The sequence below is a fragment of the Pagrus major genome, chromosome 2 (assembly GCF_040436345.1).
Source record: "Pagrus major chromosome 2, Pma_NU_1.0".
Taxonomy (NCBI): Eukaryota; Metazoa; Chordata; class Actinopteri; order Spariformes; family Sparidae; genus Pagrus; species Pagrus major.
Genome location: NC_133216.1, coordinates 19,110,101 through 19,118,088, shown reverse-complemented (window position 1 = coordinate 19,118,088; position 7,988 = coordinate 19,110,101).

The following is a 7,988-nucleotide window of genomic DNA, read 5'->3' as shown; positions in this document are numbered from 1 at the left end:
ATTAGTTTTCTTGGAAATTGCTTAATCTACTTAATGCCAGAAGGCAGAGTTGTCTGAAATCTAAATTGCAACGCTAACAGGCCATTGCCCTTTTTAATCCCTTCCTCCTTTTTTATTGTCGTTAATTTTTATTCTTTTTAAATGTGTTATTGCAAAGGGATGACACTGTTTGTGGTTATATGTAGAAATGAAGATGTGGAGATTCAGGCAATACATATACACTGTCAGGATTAGGTTACAGTAATGGAGGGAGAAGATTAAAGTGTAAAAATGAGGAGTTTATTTTTAATATTATATGATACCTAAGTACCAGGTGCATTTTGTAAGCTATAGGCAGTACAAAACATTCAATACATTAACTTACATCAACAGAATGTGAGGGAACAATAGTGTTGATGTTATGTCAAAGACGTTTATGTTCTGTGTTGCAGATATTTCATCGGAAGTTAGCATGCTAACCAGCTAGCCCTGGCCTGTCCTGTCTCCTGAGACTACTTGAGGTGAGTTCCAGCATGGAGATACAGGCCAGTGTGAGCACACAACGTTTCACAAGCTCTCTTGGCTTTTAGTTCATTCTTTACTTCATTCGAACTCAACATAAACAAAGTAAAACTCACCTTAACAGTTTCGGTTTTGTGTTTCCACAATCACCGCAGCTTCTGTCGAAATAAATCCTCAATTCACTGAGCAAAATGGGAAAATATGTTCACCCACCGCTGTTTAGCCCCACTCTTTCACTCGTGGCTGGCTGCTATGAGCTAATTAGCTAATGGTAGCTACGACCAAGGATAGCTAGCAAAAAGCCGCAGTTGTCTGTCACTCTGGTGATATGCTGCCCCCTGTTTGGAGCTACCTCTGAATTCTGTCCATATTTCCCAATTTATACCTTTAATGCCGATAACACCTACTTTAATCGTCATATAAAACCCAATTATACTGTATAGAAAAGGAAAGAATGAAAAAAGATCATTATTTTAATGCAATATTTACCACTATTTAAACATGGGTAACACACTCAGACATGTGACCAGGCTTCCTCACTACTGACTACTACTTCAAATGCTTTGACTCCTGGTCATATTCACAAAGTTGTGGATGTTTTTGCCCCAGCAGTCAAAAACACTTTTCAAATGTGGTTTATCTGTGTGCAGCAGTATTAGAGGAGGAGGGCGCATGGCTCCGTCTGTGTCGGTTATCAGGACTCAGCTGCCATTTGGCCCCTTTAAAGCAACGGTTTGCTTACAAGGCACGTTTTTTTTTTAAAAATCCTACTACATTATTGGCAACATTGCTTGAAGGGGCCATTACACATTCATTTGTGCAGTGAATTTATTCTCCGAGGGCATCATATAAACATCAAAAAGAAATACTAGACTACATGAGCTCTGTATGAGTGTTTTTGACGACATAATGATTATCATTAAACTGGCTTTGCTTAGGATTTTAGCAATGTTTTCTAATCATTTCGAGGGGCCTGTGTGTTGACCTTTGGGAACAATGAAGATTGATTGTACTGAAAAACAGCTCCAGGAGATGAATTTCAAAGCAGTTCAGGTCAACGATGTCAGTGGTGAGAGTCTGAACGTTACTGCTGATAAGCTTTGTTAAAACATGCAAGCTTGTACAGCGTTCCTTCCCTCACACTCCACACACTGACATTGCTGTTTAAGCAAAAACCATGTGGTGAGGACGTGTCATGTGATGTGCACAAACACGCACACCCACAGACTGCAAGTCATATTCGGGCTGACATTAAAGCCCTGATGTAGACCCCCACCTTCCCCTTCCAATTCAATTCTCTGCAGGCACATTCACATCACAGTAAAATCTTTCCTCTGTCATTCACACACACACACACACACACACACACATAGCTGTATGCCATGATTGGGGTTAAGCCTCTGGTTATTATCGAGGAAGGTTGGGGGGTGAGTGGAACATGGATGGTCAGATATATTGTTTGTGTGTGTGTGTGTGTGTGTGTGTGTGTGTGTGTGTGTGTGTGTGTGTGTGTCTGTGTGTGTGTGTGTGAGTGAGAAAGACAGGAGCTGGAGATTCTGATTTAAAATCTGCTCCTCAAATAAAAAACTGCATATAGATCCATTTAAATGTCTGCTGAGAAGGTCAGAGCCACCATCTCTCACAACAACAAACAGCGGGTAAAGGACACACAAAACTAGATTAAAAAACTTACTTCAGAGAATCTAAATTCAAAACAGAACCTACTTTTAAAAGTGCAAGTTAATGTATTAGCTGGTTAAATATGTTGACAGGAATGCACATGTGTCCCAATGGAAAAAAACATGTTTTTTGAACATGTTTAAATCTTTTCATAAGTGATAGCGGATACCCAGTCATAGCCAGACACATCTCCTGTCATGGTTTTAGTTTTTAGTTTTGTGATGTCCTGATTTATGTTGAAAATAAATCCTAATGTGTCAGTTTCCACATTCCGCTTCCTCTCTTTGTCTGTTTTCCCGCTCTTTCTCTGAGTACACCTGTATCTCATTGGTTAATCACTCCCTGCGTATTCAAGCCTGCATTTCCCCTCACTCTTGGTTGGCTTGTGTGTTATTCTGTGTCTCCCGCATCTGTTCCCTGGTCCCTTTATGTAATAAAGTTGCTTTCTGTTATCTCCACAGCGCTGTTGGTGCTGGAGAATGGTCTGGCTGCACCTATAATCATACTGATATAGGGGAAAGAAATGCTCTGGCTTTTTTGTGTTGTTTTTAACCAATCATAATCTTAAACCCAGGATGCAGGACGTCTACATGCACTGAGCCACAGTAGCTGATACCTAATATTGGTGAATAACATATAGACCTACAGTATATTGGCTTAAAAACATAAGATATCAAATTAATTTAATTATTTTTGTTTGTAATACTCATATATGTATTGGGCTTGTTGCTAGCAAAATTGGACACACATTATTAACCAATGCGGCTTGATGGTTTCAGTCATACTCTCACACATTTAACTCCTGGCATTTTCAAGCCATATCATTAAAGACAACAAGGCGTTGTTACATATCTTCCTCTGAGTTTTGGTTATTAGCTTTTTATAGTAATTGGTGACCATCATTTACCAGTGACTGTTATACATCATAGCCAGTATGCCATTATTAATTTTGCCCTTATATTATTTGACACGATACAAGGAGGTGATAGTAGCTTTCCATATAAATGATAGCTTAAAGTGTGCTTGAGATAGGTTAAGTGTTGCTATAAAGGTGAAACACATACTGAAGGAGCTAATTAGGCACACGGGCAATAATTATAACCTATAAAACATCAAGAGCTACTCAAAGCTTAATTATGTATCTTTCCACACATTGTTGGTGCCAACAGGGAGAGAGGTAAATTAAGTGATGTTCATACAACAAAGAGGCATATTATCCAGAGTGACTGTTCGTCACCTCATTGTTGTTTGCACACATCTGCCTATATGTAAGTGTCCTTGACCAACCAGGGCTTTTATAACACTGTATATGTTCTCCATAACCACTGTAGTGGTTAATACACAATAAGGGTTGGAATTAACGTCATATATCTTATCGTTTCTATGTACGCACTCATAGTTTACAGGCTCATTAGTTGCATTTTTAAACGTCATATACTAGGATATAAGAGTAACACATAACATCGTGAGTCAGAAAGGTAGCCCAAAGGTTGAAAAGTCCCAAACACAGTGAAATACTCGGAAAATAAGAAAAACACAGGCAGAAACAAGGGTCTCTGCGGATACAGACAAGCCACACACTTCTAGTGGGTCATAAGTGATGATGGAGAGGAGTTGCTTTTGCATCAGTTTGTTGTTTGATGTTTTTTGAATCCCACATATCATCCATCAAGTGGCACAAATAGGTACAAAGGAAAGAGGATAGAGTCGGATAAAATTTGGAGAAAGAAGCAAGAGATGGGTAAATCATCAGACTAGTAGGGAGGAAGAGAGATAGGAGGACGGAGGCAGAGGTTTGTGACCGCTACATTAGCCTCTGTGCTTGTCTCCCTCCAGCACCATTAGCATATCATTAGAAAACATCTGAACCCACAGATGTTGGACTCTTAGCCTGGCAGGCTTGCTGAGAAGCCAACACACACTACGCACAAACAGGCTCACTGCAAATCTAGTGCACTCTCACAGTGAACACAAGCACACACACACACACACACACAGTGTGAACTCCCAGATGTTTTATGTTGGCCCGTGGCAGGATCAGAGAAGAGGAGAAAGGAGCTGGCACAGATCTGACTGAGAGATCTGACTGAGAGATACAGAGAGATGTTCCATGTGCATTCATTCAGTAAAAGCATATTAAAGTACAAAATATTCAAAGATGGACCTGCAGACCCAACAACACATGCCAAGTCTGTCCATTTTAATCTTTTTATTTGTGCACAAATGCATCTGTTTAGATCTGTACTTGAATGTATAGGTAAGCATCCATTGGCATCAGTGCACATTTGTGTGTATGTGTGTCTGTGTGTGTGTGTGTGTGTGTGTGTGTGTGTGTGTGTGTGTGTGTGTGTGTGTGTGTGTGTGTGTTCATACGGCCATATTACCAAGGCTGTTTATAGCCATCTGCCAGCCTGTGGGGACAGTGCTGTCTATGATCTGTCAAACAGTCTGCATCTAGTCTGCCTTGCCAGAACCCGGGCAGAGCATTTAGACAAGGTGTGTGAAGATCCAGGACCATCGCGCATGAGGGTAATCATTATCTGACAGGCACCCAGGGAAGGCGTTTAATGGTTTTGGCAACTAGCCCGGCTAAGTCATTTGCCTGCCGGCTCCATACCATCTCCATAAGGATACATCAAAGAAACGAGACGAGGAGGACAACCTGAGACATGTGTAGACTCAAGTACAGCACGTGCAGATTCAAAAAGGCCCATGGTGCATAGGGTGATTTTGTAAAGAAACTATTTCAAAACTTAATTTGAACATTTGTGTATTCTTCATACAGTATGTTGAAAAAACTGGACTGGACAGTGTTAACACATACAGTAAGTATACATTCTCAGCATTAAAATGTATGTGCACAAGGACAGGCAAGCAATGCACCTCTCAATCAGGTGTTTTGGTAGCATCAGCACTTGAGTGCATCTTGTTGAGTCTCCCCTGTGAGCTCCTGTACATATTTAGCATTTGCAAGCCAGAACTCTTTGTGCAAACTTACATTATTACAGACATACACGAGACACACAGCCTTTCATTACAGTGTATAAACAAAATGCTTCACCAGTGAAGGACATTGGGAGAATTCAGTATGCTTATGTGTGTGTTGCAGAGTCCAGTATATGTGTGATTGTGTGTATGTACTCCTCTTTCAGTGTCGAGACTGTCATTTTACTGAAAACTTTGAGGTTACCTCCTAGCAGATTATTTCAGTGCTACAGAATTAACTCACCGTCCTGACAGGTAGACACTTTGGTATTTTTTGTGAAAACCCCAATGCCTTCCATCTGCAGCGATAAGCAATTAAAAAACAACTCTGCTCCTCTACTAGATTGATTACCAGCCGCGACAGCGTCGGCTGGTAATATTTTCACTTCATTAGTCTGTATGTGTGGTCCTCGAGACACCTAGTGTAGTGGGAACTAATGCAGAGGCACAGATTTTGTCAACATAATAGTGTCACAACATCTGTGTAAGATGCGGTCATGAAACTTTTTGGTGATGGGCGTCGCTGCTGGTGTGAACCCATAATCTGATCAGTATTTATAATATCTTCTTCTTTGGCTGCATATAGTTACATTATATACATTTTATAATTTCAAGCAACATTATGTCACTTTTTTATCTTAAAATAACAGCTTCAAAGTCATGTTGATGGTTCAGTGTCTTGTAACAGGATGAATGGTGTCTCTGTCTCAGAGACTCCGCCCCCTATCACTTGTTTCAGCACTATGTAACTTCAGTGAGAGGGTAGGATCACAGCGTTACATACATGTTTACTTCAACATACAAGTTTTCAACACATAGCATTGTTATGATGTAATGAGTTTTGTTTGTAGTTAGCACCTTCATTACATCTGACAAATTGTTACAGAGCTGCGATTTGTATATACGACAGTGGTGTTGCACTCAAAAACTGTGGGGGTGCCAAATCACACAAAATACCAAAATCAACAACAAAGATCGAGTCCACGGAGATGGACTCGAACGTCAAGTCCAGAGAGATCACCTCAAACATCGAGTCCACAAAAATCTACCTGAAGCTCCAGTCTAACCATGCTCATCTGTCTTGTTGCGTTTAAGGCTCCCCATCCTGGCACAGACTTGCTACATGAACTCTGCCCTGCAAGGCCTCCTGATGTGGACCCATTTCACGCAGGAGGTCCACAACAAGCACACGGTGTGTAATGTTCACCCCCAGTCTGAGCTTATCAGGTGAATCACCTCCACACACACTCACACAGATCACTCTTTGGTTTCTCTGCTAACTTTGCAGGTCAACATGAAGGAGCAAAAACTAACATTACACATATCTCTCGTATCTTTCATTCTGTCCTCTTTTGTTGTTCCCAGATTGTTTGAGAACGTGGAATTGTGTCATTCCACCAGCGACAGGATGGAGAAAAAATGTGTACCACCCGTAGTCAAATTTGCACCTTCTGAAGCTCTTTGTTCAGTGCATTTCTCTGTAGGATGCGTATGATTTTCTCATCTGCGTGCTGACTAAGATGACATCTCTGTCTGTGGATCTGCACCAAGCAGCAGTCGACATGGGCATGACCTACACCTGCCCTGTCAATGCTCACATGGCCTTCCAGATGCTGAGTACCAGGACCTGCATGGGGTATGAACTCAAAGCCACAGACTGCTTTATTACCAACAGTGTAGAAATCCCTGATGGTGCTCCCTAGGTGCATGATCTTGTTCCAAGTTGTTCAACCAGGATGTGCTGTCATAATTTCTGTAGCAGTGCTTCTAATTTGAATTGTCCCTTTATTGTGCAGATGTGGCATGCAATCCAAGAGCATTGAGGATTACGTGAACCTGTCTCTGGACCTGACGTATCGAGGCTCAGCGAGCCAGTTTCTGCAGAATTACCTGAAAGTAAGTTGCACATCTGCTCATTTCCGGACATTTTTTTTGTCAGGTTTCATTTTGTACAGCAAAAGCCACTACATATATTATCAACCCCATAATTTCAGTAAGGAGACACAAGTGAATGAAGTCTGAGTTTATTGCAGCAGATGATATTTGATTATTGAGTCTTGTCAGAAGTCTTGGCACTCAGACACAGAACTCCCCCATTGAGTCCAGACACCGGCGGTGGTGGTTGCTGAGACAGATAGGCTGATGGAATGATGAAGCCGCAAGAGAGATAGCAAAGACTGCAGCAAGGTGATCGACTGATAGTGTCGGTTTGTTACTGTGCTATAGACCCTTTCCACAGCAAACATTTTGACTTGTCAAAGCAGGAAAAGCCCAGGTGGAACTTCCACATTAATGATGGCTGCATTCCATTTAGGTGAGCTGGCGAAAGGGCTCTGTCATCGCACATGCTCACTCACTGGCATGGCTTAGTGGGACACTTAATAGAATGGAGCCATTGCTTTGACAAGTCAAAATGAAATGTCCGCTGTTAAAAGGGTCTATTGGATAGATGTGACCGGCTGATAATGATGGCAGGAAATAACAAGTGAGCATGCACGATAGGAGTGAATGACAGGATGGTATGAGGGATAAACGAAAGTAATCCTTTTGCTCGAGCTTCATTTGGTTCAGACATGTTGATCAGAATTAAAACAAACACAATCCTTCAGGAGAATCAGGAGTATTTTCTCTGCTCAAGCACTGTATGTGCATGTTTTAATTAGAGTATACATTCTTCACACATTAGACAATGTCACTTTTTAAAAAACAACACTGTGCCTGCATCTTGTCAAGACAATGACGAGCACTACGGTGCTGGCTTAATCGCTGAATTACTAGCTACCTCGCAGTTCCAGCTGCCTGTAATTTAGCCTGACGTTAAT